The sequence below is a fragment of the Canis lupus genome, chromosome 28, assembly GCF_003254725.2.
Source record: "Canis lupus dingo isolate Sandy chromosome 28, ASM325472v2, whole genome shotgun sequence".
Lineage (NCBI taxonomy): Eukaryota > Metazoa > Chordata > Mammalia > Carnivora > Canidae > Canis > Canis lupus.
This window is the reverse complement of record NC_064270.1, coordinates 34,566,586-34,581,090: the sequence shown is the minus strand read 5'-3', so window position 1 is coordinate 34,581,090 and position 14,505 is coordinate 34,566,586. Positions and strand designations below refer to the sequence as shown.

General features: G+C 51.2%; 1 protein-coding gene across 17 annotated transcripts in view; it reads left to right on the top strand.

Moving 5' to 3' along the window:
• CTBP2 (C-terminal binding protein 2) overlaps window positions 1-14,505 on the top strand; it is a 156,968-nt gene that overhangs the window by 22,572 nt on the left and 119,891 nt on the right. For 2 of the 17 annotated variants that reach the window (XM_049103324.1, XM_025467575.3), the window contains exon 1: window positions 4,207-14,013. The exons of 13 other annotated variants lie outside the window; for them this stretch is intronic. The gene's annotated coding sequence lies outside the window, so the exon portion shown is untranslated. Of the gene's footprint in view, window positions 1-2,554; window positions 2,971-4,206; window positions 14,014-14,505 lie in introns of those variants that run through there. 2 more of the 17 variants (XM_049103328.1, XM_025467578.3) reach the window with 2 other exon arrangements.

The following is a 14,505-nucleotide window of genomic DNA, read 5'->3' as shown; positions in this document are numbered from 1 at the left end:
AGGTTTGGGTTTCCTGAGTCATGCATCTCACACCCAAGGATCGAGGTCTTGCAGTGAAGCTTCGAGGCTCTGGAAGCAGACAGGCATTTCAAGAGGGTGGTGCTTTCTGAAGACACACATTTCCATTTCCATCTGGGTAGTGGTTTGCTGGTCAAATTTTTTTTTTTTTTTTAACCTTTTGGCTTGGAGAAATTTTCCCTCTGGTTATGGTAATTTTACTTTCCTGATATGTAAATTGATTACAGCAGCTCTTTCAAGTCTTGCACATTTGATTATCCACGAGCCTCCTCCTGCCTCTTGTTTAAACTTATTTTTAGCACAGTCCTTGAAACCTCAGTGTGAGACTGTCCATCTTCCGCGCTCTCGGAGCTGCCGAAGGTCATTTTAATCAACCCCATCCACCAGTTGCCTTGCAAGTCCTGCAAATGTGGTGGCAATGGGGCCTCGTGGATGGGTTTAGGGATGCCAGAAATCCGTGAGCCTAACCGGCAGGACAGGGATGCATGAACTTGACCAGCAGCCGCCTGCATCCTGCAGCTCTGGCCGATGCTGGGGTTCTTAGGGCTGGGGTTCTCAGGGCTGGCCGCAGACATAGCCAGCGTTGACACCAGCTTACCCCCAGGTGGGCCGACAGGCCACAACTTGTCAGCCTGAGCATGATCTTGTGTCATTAGGCGTCTGTTTCGGGGTTCGGCCTGTGGTGTGCTGGAGATTAATGCTGAGTCCCTGGTTCCGTTTGTGAAGCTGACTCCTGACCTGGGTTTGGTGAATCGGGGAGAGCTGTGTGGCTGCATTTGGGGGGTGCAGAGGTAGCTCTCGGCCTGTCCCCTGGGGCCTCCCCTGCAGCAGATCCTTCTTATAGGGACCCCAGTCAGAGGCCTGGTGACTCCTGGGTATTTTCTGAGCCTTACCTCAATAAGAATAAAAACGTCTTTTTTTTTTTGGTGCTTGATTGGATTTGTTTGCTAGAAGATTAGTACAAAAGCAGGAAGGAAAAAGAATGTGTGGTGGAGGTGATTGCTAGAGACTGGCAGAAGGTTATTTACGGATTTTTGCTGACAGTCCTTGTTTAAAGACTTCCCTGTGAGATTTATGAAGCCTTTCCAATTTATTGTCTTTCCAAGTAAGGTAAGCAAATAAATAGGTAATTCTCTTTTATTATAAACCTAGCCAATGTGAGATTAAAAATAAGAGGAAACCGGGCTCCATTTTTCCAGCCCAGTGTGTTTCTGGAATTTGGAAAGCATCTTGGAAAGGCTTTTTGTTTTGTTTTTGGCTCAGGCACACTGTGCATTTAAAAGATAAAGTCTGACCCTTGATATTGTGTGTGTGCTGTTCGCCATCCTTGAGGGGAACCGGCTGCTCGCTGGCTGCCTGGTGGGGGCTGGAGACCGTGGGGACTGGGGGCTGGATGTTGGGGGGCAGGGGTTCCCGAGGCCCTGCTCTGGGTTTGGTCTCCGCAGCTGCACCCAGAGGGGGGACACCCGTCTCTATAGGCTCGTATCGTAGCCCCTTGTAAAACACAGAACCCGTTCTGATCCAGCAGACCCGTTCCTCCTAGACCATCCTTCTAGCACCTCGATTTCCCCGTCCCTTTTTCTTTTTAGACCCTTCCTCTGAGATCGTTGGTGCTTTCGAGGTTTTGGTGAGTTGTGATTTGGGCACCACTGGTATGTGAAGACCCAGAAGGGGAATTTATTATTTTAATTAATTAATTCAGGAGAGACACAGAGAGGCAGAGACATGGGCAGAGAGAGAAGGAGGCTCCCTGCGGGGAGCTCCACCTGGGACTCGATCCCAGGACCCAGGGATCACGCCCCGAAGGCAGAAACTCAACCACTGAGCCACCCAGGTGCCCCCAGAGGGGGAATTTAGATTTTTAGCTAAGCAGGAACATGAGACCTTGTTAAAAATAAACATCTCATATCCTGGAGGTGATGTCACGCGGGTGGGGAGAGTTTGGTGACCTGGCCCCTCCTAGTACCCCCTCCTCCCCCCGCGCCTGTGCCCGGAGCCCATTTGAAATCACTCCGGCCTCTCTCAAGGCCACGGGCAGCACCTCCGCGGGGACGTCCTGTTAGCCTTTGGGGAGGACGCGCTGTGTGTCTCGGTCCCTGGGTGTCCGTGGCCTGGCGGAGCTATTTTGGAGGGATTCGTAGTCTGTGTTCTGGACGGTGCCTTCTAACCGACTGTGGGTGCCAGTTCCGCAGCCCCGGCCTGTGGTAGGGACACGGTGGGGGTTCAGGGAGCTCTGCAGGGGGTGGTTTAGGCGTGAATCACCCCTGGCTAGGGAGGCTGGGAAGGTGCTGAGCACCCTCATTCCTGGCAGAGGGGGTTCGCTTTCCTTCTTGCCTCTTCCTTGTCTGGCCACACCGAGGGAAGGTGGGGGGCCTTTCCTCCTCGGGGACGGCAGCGGGGACAAGCCTGACGAGGTCCTGCCTGCAAGGAGCAGACCTCCCACCCAGAGGGCAGCCCCAGCAAGGGGAGCCGGGGAGGGCGTCAGGAAGGAGGTGGGCTGTGGGCTGCGGGTGGCGCTGGGGAGGGGCGGCCTGAGTCCCTCCAGCACGTCCTCCGCATCCCTGTCTGGACCTACATCACCTGGGGGCTTTGAGGAAAGGGTCTAAGCCCAGCCCCACCCTCAGAGGTTCCTGCCGTGGGTAATTGGCGAAGCTCCTCGATGATTCTAACGGGCAACTGGAGAGAGCCACTGCCCTGCCTCGCCGCCCTCAGCTGAGGCCACTTGGCCCTTTCTGCCCGTGGGCCAGACGCCCTGGAAAGTCATGAGCCAGAGGATCAAGCGAGTCCCGACCTCCCTGCCCCACAGACGGGGGCCCCAGGCAGAGAGAGGCTTCCGGGGAGCCCAGCTCCTCGACCGTGCGTCCGACGCGACAGGTCCCAGGTCCGTCGGTGCTGCAGGGCCAGACGGCAGGTGACCCAGAGCCGCTCACGCCCAGTGTCTCCCTTCAACAGGTGAGGGCCTTTGGGGCTGTGCCGTTTTCTCCGGGAGTCAAAGTGGGGTCAGGTTGGCAGGACAGGTGCCTGTGAGCACGTGAGGCTGAGGGTGGGGGTGGGGGAGCCCTAGCTGCTGGGATCCCATCGGCCTCAGGGCCCCTCCTGCTTATAAGTCAGGAAAGCTGTGTCTCCGGCCTCCTGAGAAGTCACTTCGAGGAGCCTCCCGGTCTTCCTGCCTCGGTCAGTGGGAAGGAAAGAAGCTGGTGGCAGGGCTCAGGCCCTGGACCTCTCAGGGCTCCATGCTCCGGGGTGGCTGTGAGCCCCAGGGGTGGCGCTAATCAAGGGGATGGGGTAGGGAGGGTCCTGTGTGCATTTTTGTAGGACAAGAATCCGACTCTTGGCAGTTCTTGCAGGAGCCTGGGAACTCATACTGTTCAGAGCCCTTGCCTGGGGTTCTTTGTCATCTGGGGTGGGGAGATGTGTTCTGACCCTCCAGGACAGGAGGGAGAGGCAGGAGGTCGAGGCGGCAAGGGTTGCAGGGTGGGTGCTGAACGGGGAACAAAGGAAGCCCTGGAGGAGCTGCCAGGAATTGTCTTGCTTTCAGGCCACCAGGCTGGGGGCGGGGATGAGGGGTGCTGGTGTCCCCACAGAGGAGGAAGTGAACTCATGGTAACTGATTCCTGAGTCTGGGAGAGGCTTTGTAGCTGGCCTGAGTGGGTGGCAGCGCCCCACAGCCCACTGTGGGATGGGATCCAGCTGCCTCCCCTTTATTATGAAAGGCAAAGGGTTTGAGATTCTAAACATCACAAGGTTCTGGGTGACTGAGTGGCGTTGGGATAAGCCATTGGGGGTTCAGGGGTGGGGCAGGGGCAGCTGGCCAGCAGGCTGGGCTGAGAGGCCCCAGCTGGGGTCAGGGAGAGGGCTGTGCCTGACTTGGCTTCCAGGCTGGGGAGGGGAATGAGGGAAAGCCCGGAGGTTCAGATGGGATGAAGCCCTACCGGTCTGATCCTGTCGGCTGATTCCCTTCCCTGAGCTCTTGTGGGTAAAGAGCTGGCACCTGAGGGTGAGGGTGCTGGGGGCTTCGCCTTCATCAGCTGGGGACTCCTTGCTGTGCAGAACTGGGTATCTGGGACTGCTGTGGCAGGTGGCACAGTTTTCTAGCCGAGTGTTTTGTGATCTTTCGTCTGCTTTGGGAACCTGGCCAGCTCCCTTCTCATTGAGGAGTCTCCAGTAGGTGATGGACCATTAGGGTCATGGGGTCTCGTGGATTCCCCAGTCCCTGCCTGGGGTTCCTGGATGGGCCCTGAGCTCAGAGCTGGAACCGTGTTATCTGCTACCCCCTCTGGCCACCTGGCAGAAGGGGGTGGGGTGGCCAGAAGCAGAGAGTCCTAAATTCTCCATGGGGGGTCCGTCTTGAAGCCTGATCCCATTTCACCTTATTCTTCCTGTCCTGTTGGCCTTTGCTGGGCAGGTCATGGGTGGCCTTCCGCTGGTTGGGTTTGAATCTGCTTTTGTGCTGTGGACTGTGGCATGAGGCTCAGAGCCTCCACCTCCCTGTTGACGAGTTGGGAGTCATAACAATTACTTGATGGAAAGGCTGCAGGCCCGGAATAGGTGATGGATTTAAGAGCTCCAGCTGCATGAGTCTGGCCATTGGGGGCTACCTTGATCCTTGGACTCACAGCAAATGAAAAATAATGTGTTTGTGGCTTTCACATGTTTTTATTTGTTCCTGCTGATGACATGCTTTTAAAATCAGATCTTGTTTCTTGCTTAAAATCATACCAGTGAAGTCTTAAATGCTTTTCTGTGCCTTTCTTTTTGGAACTGAACTTCATTGTCCATGCAAAAGAAAAAAAACAAAACAAAACACAAACTCCTATAATCTTGGGGCCATGGCCAGGAAGTATCTGTCAGACACTCAGAACCCAGGTAATCGTGTGTTGATTCCCACATGTGAGGCTCCAGGAGGAATAGAGTAAGAGGGGGCCACTTCCTTGTCCTCAGAGCTCGCAGTCTGGAGAGACGGGTACACTTGTTTTTTAAAGGAAGCTATTAGACTTTTTTTTTTTTTTTTAACGATTCTGAATTTGTTAATTGTCCAAGCTAAAACATCATTTCAAAAGACCAGTCCAGCCTTTTATAGTGGTTTATGGTTGACAGTTGTGTTTAGACATGTTCCAAGGACAGCTTACCAACAGCCCCTGTTTTCCGATGGAGAAGACGGGGGCCCAGATGCCTCTTGGAAGAGATGGCTCTGCCTGCGTCTCTCCAGAGTATCTGTTTCCCTGTCTCCTGCTCGCTCACTGCACTCTTGAGTTTAACAAAGTGCTAGTAAAGTCACTGCTGAGGTTTAACCTGGGCACCAACCCCTTTCAGAGGGCCCATGGGATTCAGACACACCGTAGAGGATGGTGGGGAGCTGAGTAGGGCTGTGGGGGAGTCTGGGCCTGTATCCTCTCCCTATCCTCAGACACTTCCTGCCCTTGATTTGATGCTGGGGGCCCTACTGAGTTTGATCTAGAGACAGGAGCCTGCTCTCGGCAAGAATATGACCAGAAATCTGTGCAGTGTCTTTTGTGACGGCTGACCCACCTGCTGTACCCATATTTGCATGTGCCAGACACCTGGTAATCAGATTGAGCAGTTTGAGTAGGATTCAGGGGTCTAGAGTTCCTCCACTGGCTTCACACACAATCCGGGGAACTGTACATGGGCAGCATGCCCAGGGCCAAGTTTCAGACCCACCAGCCATAAGTGGACCCTTTGCACGGAGTCATCTGTTTTGATTTTTCTCTTGTGGTATCTGTCACTTGCTGGGAAGAGTTTGCTTTCTGGGGCTGTCATTCAAAGAATCATTTTGTGCCATACTATTAGAATTTTCAGAGCGTTTGCTGATTTGCGTTTATTGAAACTAAATTCATTAGGATGATGTGAAAATAGCGCTCAACTGTTTACCAAATCGGATTCTTGTTTTTGATGTTTCAGTACATCATCTGTTCTCACTTGAATGTTGTGGAATTTGTTGGTAAAGTGTTATGCAGATGAAAATCCGTATTTTAGTAGAGTGGGGTTTTTTTTTTTTTTTTTTAATTCAAATGAGTTTATAAGAATATTCCACCCAGGGTGCTTGATTTGCCATTTGAAGGAGAGTCTATATGGATGTGAGGATATTGGAGCGTGGCTGGTTCTGTGAGAGTTTGCAAATGGGCTGGGGCTCGACACAGGTGTAGGTGCTAAGCCAGGCTGGTTGGAAACTGACTCCCTCTCCCCAACCAGCTGCGTAACCTCTGGCAAGTCACCCAACCCAGGACAGAGGCTGGGGCTCCCAGTCTGTGAACTGGTGATTTCTGTGCTGCTTCCTAGGCTGTTGAGAGACTTTAACAGAAACCCTGTTACTTCCTTGATGTTCACCATTGAACATGTCTGGGATTGAGCAGTCATGAAATCGATACATGCCATAGTTTAATGGACAGTATTCTTTCCTAGTGACTTATGAAATAATGCTCGGTGTCCGATTTGATAGTATCTTAGACTTGGTGGACTTGAGAGCATTTTGCAGACTTTAAAAGTTTTAGAGTTGGGTCTTTTAACTTAAAACTTTCAGTTGATGAGTAAAAGTTCAGTTGCGATCAGACTTCTACTTTACTGCTGTGGCAACAGGAATATTTAATAGATGCATTTCTGGAGTGGGCATCTCTTTTCAGGTTAGGTCCTATGGTCAGATAGCCTTGGATTCTTGTGTTCAGAGAACCAGAGCCTATATTGCTTCCAAAATAAGCCTGTCCCAAGGCCGAGTTGGCAGGTGTGTGCAGTGGAGGTGACCAGATGTTCATTAAAGGCCCACGCTTCCCTTCACTGGTAGGGACTTAACACTGGAGCGGCTGCACTGCTACCATCTGGGCATCTACCAGAAGTCCCAGGACAGTTCTTGGCAACGGAGTCCTGGTTGGAATAGGTGTCCCTTCCTGGCAGAAGTAGTTAAGAAACCAGTGTCTGTCCCTCCTTCCCCTCCCACCCCCGATTGTCCAGCAGAAGGTAACCTAGCATCCTGGGTCCCTGGATCACCCTGTGAAGAGTTGCCCATGCTCAGGAACACTGATCTTTGTGTGATACAGAAATAAGCTTGTGTTGTGTTGAGCTGATAACTCCGTTCTGGGTCTGTTGAAGCAGCGTTAATGGAACTAACACCCTAGTTTGGGAAATTCATTACCTTGATGGTCAATCCAAGCCAACCCTGCGACACACTCTGCCTCAGTGAGAAGGTGGCCCTTCTCCATCCCCTCATGTCCATTTAAGTGCTTCCTCGTGGAGACTGTCTCCCACTCCCTTCTTGTTTGCTGTTGGGGTAGGGGGTGGAGGCTCCCACTAGGCTGTGAGTCCCTGAGGGTGGGTGTCCTTGCAAGGCTCCCTGCTTCTCGCTGCCAAATGCCATCCACCCCAGTGCTTTGGGTGCAGCCGGGTGGCCCTGAGAGTGGATCGTCAGTCTTTAGAGAAGTTCACAATAAAGTCTTGGGTTGTAAAACTGTAGACATGACCTGGTATGGGGTGGCAGCCTTGAAAACATGCCTCTCTGGTATCTTCTGCTCCTGGGAATGGATTCGACTGGTGGCCCTAACTACTGTGTTCTGCATCTGGAATCCAGCTTGGCACTTATAGAGCCTCTGTTCTCGCAGGCTGCCCCCAGCTGGGGCCTGAGCATGGCAGGGATGCCAGGCCGGCCTGGCTGGCTTGCTTCCTTGCTTGCTTTCTTCCTTTCTTTTTTTTTTTTTTTAAAGATTTATTTACTTGAGATGGGTGGGAGAGGTGCAGAGGGAGAGGAAGAGCAGGAGAATTTCAAGCAGACTCCCTGCTGAGCGTGGAGCCCAACAACAGGGCTCAATCTCATGACCCTGAGATCATGACCTGAGCCAAAATTACCAGTTGTGAACACTCAAGCCACTGAACTATCCAAGCACCCCCAGGCCTTTTCTGTAAGAGTTGGGACTCCTCTGAGCAGCCAGCTGATTATGCCTGAGCATTCTCCTCTGCCTTGAACTGTACACAACAGGCGGAGGGTCTCCCCCCACCCCCCCTTTGCCAGAGTCTGACCCATATCTCCCTCTGACTGCCTTTTCGTGTTCCCTGAGAAGTTTCTTGCACAGCTCATCTTGTCTGGCATTGTTTTTGGAGGGACTCTTCACACACTTTGAACTTTATGAAGTAGGTCAGAGGGATAGTGCCCAGGAATTTCTTCCAGTTTGGGCAGCAAGCCATATGTCCTCTCCCAGTGTGGTTTGTCTGACTCTTTAAGTGCGGGGCGCGTGCCTGGTGATTGCCAGGAGTGGCCCAAGTCTGAGCACCAGGGTTCCATCGGGGTCCTGACTCCCTCAGCCTTGCCTTGCTGCTGCTCATGCCTCTCACATGTGCTTTTATTGTAGTTTGCCCACCATCTGGTGGGAGCAGCAGGAATGAAAGGGGAGTGGGCGGCCTTTCAGAGGGTCCACGCTCTATTTCACCTGGGAACTTGTGGGCCCTTTCTATATATTTCATTCTTTTTTTTTTAATTTTTTTTTATTTATGATAGTCACAGAGAGAGAGAGCGAGAGAGAGGGAGAGAGGCAGAGACACAGGCAGAGGGAGAAGCAGGCTCCATGCACCGGGAGCCTGACGTGGGACTCGATCCCGGGTCTCCAGGATCGCGCCCTGGGCCAAAGGCAGGCGCCAAACCGCTGTGCCACCCAGGGATCCCTATATTTAATTCTTTAAAAGTCTCTTTGGTGATATGAGGGGCTGGTACGTCCAGCCCATGTGGGGGCACACCTTGAGACTATTTTGATAGGACATGATCCTTCACTACGTTGTGTTACAGCCGTATGGCATTTACAGTGTGCTTCCAAATGGGCCCTAGCTAATTGTTTTGCTCTTTAGGAGCTATTTGTTGGCAAAAGGCTGTACTGGCCCTGAAGGGGCTTGGAGAGGGAGGGTCTGAAACCCTGCTGGCTGCTCCAGTGGCTTGTCCCCTGGGCAGGGGCTTCCAGATTTATCAGTCTGCATTAGTACCTGGTCCTAAACACGGCCCTGCCTTGGCTCCTTGGATTCATGTCTGTTCACGGAAGGAGTGGGCGTTATTTGGGTGCATGGTGATCCCACACTTGGATTAGGAGTGGATCTCCTACCTGGTCTGCTGGGATTCCTGCTCTGGGTGGGCGAATGGCCCCTGCCTCTCAACGGTTCCCGTGGGCCTCATTCTAGAGACAGGACTTGTACGGATTGCCATGAGTGAGAGGCTCCCCATGTGGACGTGATTCTGCAGCGAGCCCACGCTCCCACCCCCGCCTGACTGCTGAAGCGCTCTCCTGCCCTCTGCCCATCAGCCTGTCTTTTACTTGGCAACGTTTCTTGGCTACCTTTCCGGATCCTGCTCACCTCTACCCCTGAGTCTCTCAGTGTGCATCTCACTATCTGACATTGACTTGCTTGTGTTACCCCTTTGTTTTGTTTTCCTCTAGAGGTAAAAATTAGGGGAGGGAGTGGGGGGCATGCGGTAAAACGAAAGGCTTAGATCCCTAAGTGTGCCAATCACTTCGCTGGCAGATTGCACACACCTGCGCCCTCGCAGGATCTAGAACATGCCATTGCTGCAGAAATTTCTCTTCTGGCCCTTTCCAAACAGTCCCCATTCCTGTCTCTGATCACTTCAGGCAACCCCAACCTCCCCCCGCCCCATGATTAATTTTGCTTGTTTGTGAATACCATACTATGTAATACACATACCTATAGGTTATGCATTCATGTATATTATACCCCATGTACCTTTTTGCAAAAGCTTTTTCTGATTCAGCATAATGTTTTTTGAGCTCCTGGCATGTTTTTGCCTGGATCAGTCACCTGTTCCTTCTTAATGGCTGTGTAGGATTCCACTGTAGGAATCGGTCACACTGTTTACCCATTTACCTGTTGATGGATGCTTGGGCTGTTTCCAGCTTTTGGCTGTTCTGAATAAAGCTGCTATGGATCATTCTTGCACATGTCTTTTTATGGGCCTACATTTTCATTTCTCTTGGGTAAATTCCTAAAAATGGAATTACTGGTTATAGAATAGGTATATTGTTTACTTTTCTAAAGCAGTTATAAAATGTTATGGAGCTACCCATCATGGAAGGAAATGGAGCTGTTTTTGAACCCATTTAACTGAAGGCTGGCTTTCTGCTTGATGGTGGTGCGGTGGGAAGGAGGACGAGTGGGTGGCTGGGGGGGGGGGGGCATCCTCCCCTCCCATGGTCCCTCCACTAACAGGACAGATGCAGAGTCTACACCATTTGCTCTGCTGACGGTGGGCCGTGGAGTTCACTGGCTCTGGAAAAAGGAGCCATGGGCCCGCTTGGCTTGGCTTGGCTTTCCCTGGATATGCAGAAGGATCATTGATCGCCCCTCTCCTCCCTCTCCCGTGCCCTGTGGTCTCCCCTCCCCTCCAGATACTCAATGAAGCATGAGGGTCAAGGTCTTTAGTTCTTGGGTCTTAACATCTATGCCAACTTGTTTGCATTTCTGACTGCCAGAAGTTGATTTTTGGAGCCCACTGGTAAGTCACGTGGTAGCACATGCATTTCTAGTTTTTTCAGTGTGAAGATACTGGTTAAGTGGATATTCTGGAGCTGTACCTGCATATCTGCTGCCTTGTGGGCAGGGCCTAAAAGACCCAGCAATCTGGGTGTACTGGCTTTATTGGCCTTCGAAGCTTCTCCAAGTTTCTCTGGGGCCAGTGCTTTGCTTTTTTTTTTTTTTTTTTTTTTTTTTTAAAGATTTTATCTACTTAGAGAGCTAGAGAGCACACAAGCAGGAGAGAGATGCAGAAGAAGAGGGAGAAGCAGATGCTGAGCAAAGGAGCCCCTTCCACGTGGGACTCAATCCCAGGACCTCGGGATCACGACCTAAGCTGAAGGGAGACACTTAACCCACTGAGCCCCCCAGGTGTCCCTGGGGACAGTGCTTTTGAAGACCTGGTTTAAAGGGCTACTAATGTGTCCTTGGGTAGATTCCATTTACTTATTTATATCTTACCTCTTTTGAGAAAGTACTTGGACTCCAAAAAAAAAAAAAGAAACCCAACCAACCAATAGGCTGTTGTAAGAGGGGATGAGAGCCAGAGTTGGTAAGAAATGCAAATACAGCAGCCGTAAATTTCAGGACAGTTGGCCGTGAACAGCTGAGTTTAGGGAGACCATGTGCGTCCTTGAGCTGACCACAAAGAGAAATGCTCCAATACAGGGAGTGGTGTACAGGGAATAGTTACCATCAACCAAGGTCTGGTAACACCTACACCTGTCAGGCTGCTGCTTGTGCCTGGGTCCAGTGGAAAAAGTCAGAAGCCTGTTGAGGGACAAATTAGAGGAAGCTGTTCTGTGAGGAGACCTTCTAAGGTTGTCATTTGATTTGGGATGGAATTAAAAATATTGAAAGGACAAGGCCAGTTGATATCGACCAGTTGAACTGGACTGTCGTTTTCTCCAAAAAAAAAAAAAAAAAAAAAATTTAATTCTGCTGGGCTTCTGACAGATGTTGTAGAGATGATGCTTAGGAGTTTTACTTCCTGCCCCAGAATTGGTAACATCAGGATTACTCTCCAGTCCGTCAGACATCGAGGTGAACACACGTTAGAGGCTGGCCTGGTCGATTCCAGGAATATGCACTTGAAATCAGGGCAGGGTCTGGGTTTGTTTTACTCAGAATCAGGAACTCTCAAGTATCAGGGCAATGATGTGGGTAAGCTGAGTTTGAGGGGCAGGTGGGACATGCCGATGGGGAGGAAGCATCTAGAAGGCAGGTGTGAGGTGCGCCAGGAGGTCCTGGGGGAGACTGACCTGGGAGCATCTGAATGGGAGTTCAGGCAGAGGGACGGTCTACTCTTTCCTTCTTCCATGCCTGCTTCTCCAGCACAAGGCATTCTATTCTTGTTCCTTGTTGGAACTCCTAGAAGACAAGGGTAGGTTTCACTTATCTTTAAATTTTTTTTTTTTTTAAAGACTTAATTTATTTGAGAGAGAAACAGCAGGAGCAGAGGGAGCAGCAAACTCCCTGCTGAGCAGGGAGCCTGATGTGGGGCTGGATCCCAGGACCCACCCTGAGGTCATGACCTAAGCCAAAGTCAGCTATACTTAACCAACTGAGCCACCCAAGTGCCCCTAAATCTGCTTCTTTTAATAGTATCTGCTTCTCAGGTGGTGCAGTATGAGCGCATAGGGGTGTGTGTGTATGTGTACACATGTACACACGTGTGTGTGGTGTCCTGGGTGTGTGTGGGGGTGTATACCAGCCAGGAAGATAGATGGCAGCTGAGAAAGGGCTGTTGGTTTTGACCGTCAGGAGTCCACACCAGATTCTTGGGGTGTCCGTGTTAATATGCTGTCATCCTTGCTGGCTGCAAGATTGTTTGGGTGTCAGTCCCTAGTGCCAGGGTTTGGCAGTTAGCGCTTGCATCCCCTTTGGACACTTGGTAGGCCACATGCTTGTCACCCACGCTTAACTGGAAGTCATTAGCCGTTTTCTTTCTGAGCACTTGCTATTTGTCGGGGAGTACTGGGGAGGCAGAGCTGAACCAGGCTTCCTCTTGCTTATGTTCCAGCGGAGATGCTACTCACAGTTGCTTTTAACAAAAATGACACTTGCTCCCTCACTAAAATAATGGAGACACAGACCCACGCGCGTTCCTTCGGAGTTCCACAGATGGGTGATGCTGACTGGGGTTACCCTCTTTCAGTTGAGGGGAGGAGGGCTGGGGTGGAACGCTTATCTGCATCACTAACGTTTCAGGAGAAAGCTATATCCGTGCTCTATGTTTAAATATAGCATGGTGTTTGCTACGGAGTTGGATAATAAGCAATTGAATATGTAGGTCATTGACTTAAGAGAATGAGTTTGGAGTTTTCTTTGTATCTGATTAACACGGTCTTACAATTGGGCCCTTGATGCTTTGCCAAAATTGGGTTACCTGGAGTTCAGCGAGGTATCTGGGAGGGAGACCGTAGAATGGCAGGAAGATACCTTTGCCCCCTTAAGGCGTTAGGGGTGTGACTTGGTGCTGGGCCCAGTGGTTTGCAGCCAGCCGGACACTGAGCATGCACCCTGGGGTGTAGTATGGGGGGGACGGACGGAGGGACAGGTGCCGGCTCCTGAGCAAGTCCATCAGGAGCCGGGGTGCGGACGCTGTCCTTAATCAGGATAAATGCCAGCGGTGTGTTTTAATAACGTACTTGATTCAAAACGCACTGCTTGGAATTGCATATTTAAAAGGAAACTGCCATCCCCTTTTGAAGGTATGTGACATTTAGAAGATCTGTAGCAGAAGGTAGGTTTGACAGCTTCGAATTATATTTGAAAGAGTTTTTCTTTTAAGAACGAAAATGATTGCTTCTATTTTAAATGTCATCACAAAGACATAAACACATTTAATCAAATTATATATTTAATTTATGTAGAATGTAATTTTTATTTCCGTGGAAGGGTTGCTGGTTATTTCTTTAGCAGCTTTGAAGCTGGGCAGTGTTGGAGATTTGAAAACATTCAGGTTTTTTGAGTAAGTGGCTATTTAAGGGTTTCTAGAAGCAGAAGACAGTGGCGTTATTACTGAAATACTTCTCAGCTGTACACTGTATCTAATGGCACATTTTTGGGGGGAGAGGGAGATGTTTTTGTTACTGTCTCCGGGAGATATGAAGGATAAACTGTCGAAAGAATCGGGGGGGGGGGGGGGGTGAAAAAGTGTAGCCCTGAAGACAATAAAGGCAGAAACAGCAAAGACGCTCTTGCAATTTTCTTCCTTGGGTTCTTTGAATCAACAGGGAGGTACCGGCGAGTGTGAGTGAGTGTGCCAGCTTTCCTTAAAAGGGAGGCCACGGGGGATCACGGGAGGACAGACAGGACGCAGCCAAAGACCTTTCGGTTGATACAGTGTGATTACGTTTTGTCCCAGAAGGCTGCTGGAAGAGCAGGAGTGCGGCGGTGGGTCCGAGCAGGCAGGTGGCTCGCCTGACCCTGGTGATCTGCCCAGACTCTTCAGCTCCAGAACTTTCTTTGAGCGAGGTGGGTGCAGGAAAGTAGCCAGCCCAGCGTACAACCGTGTGTGTGTGTGTGTGTGTGTGTGTGTGTGTGTGTGTGTGGGTGCGCGTGCCAAGGACGGTCTTGGCCTGTTCCAGCCTGTTGCCTGTAGTTTCGATTTAGCCAGGCTGGGTTCAGGGAGGCCTGGGTTTAGTTCCCCACCAGTGTGCCCACTCACCCAGCACAGGCCAGCTCGGGGTGGGGGTGGGGGCTGGTTTCTCTCCAGTCCTTTCCAGGGCTGCTCCGCCAGGGAAGGCGCCCTGGTCACTGGTGACCTGGGGAGCCCCGGGCGTCCCGCAGCAGCTGGGAGAGGGAGAAGCCAGTCAGGTGTGACTATTCCCAGGAAAGAACTTACATAGCAAGCATCTTTGTCGACTGCGGCGGAGAAGGTCAGGGTTCAGGAGCTGGGAGCTCTGGCTTTTGAGAAGCAGGCTGGGCTCGTGGGCCCAGGCAGCCAGAGGAAGCCGATTCCAGTTC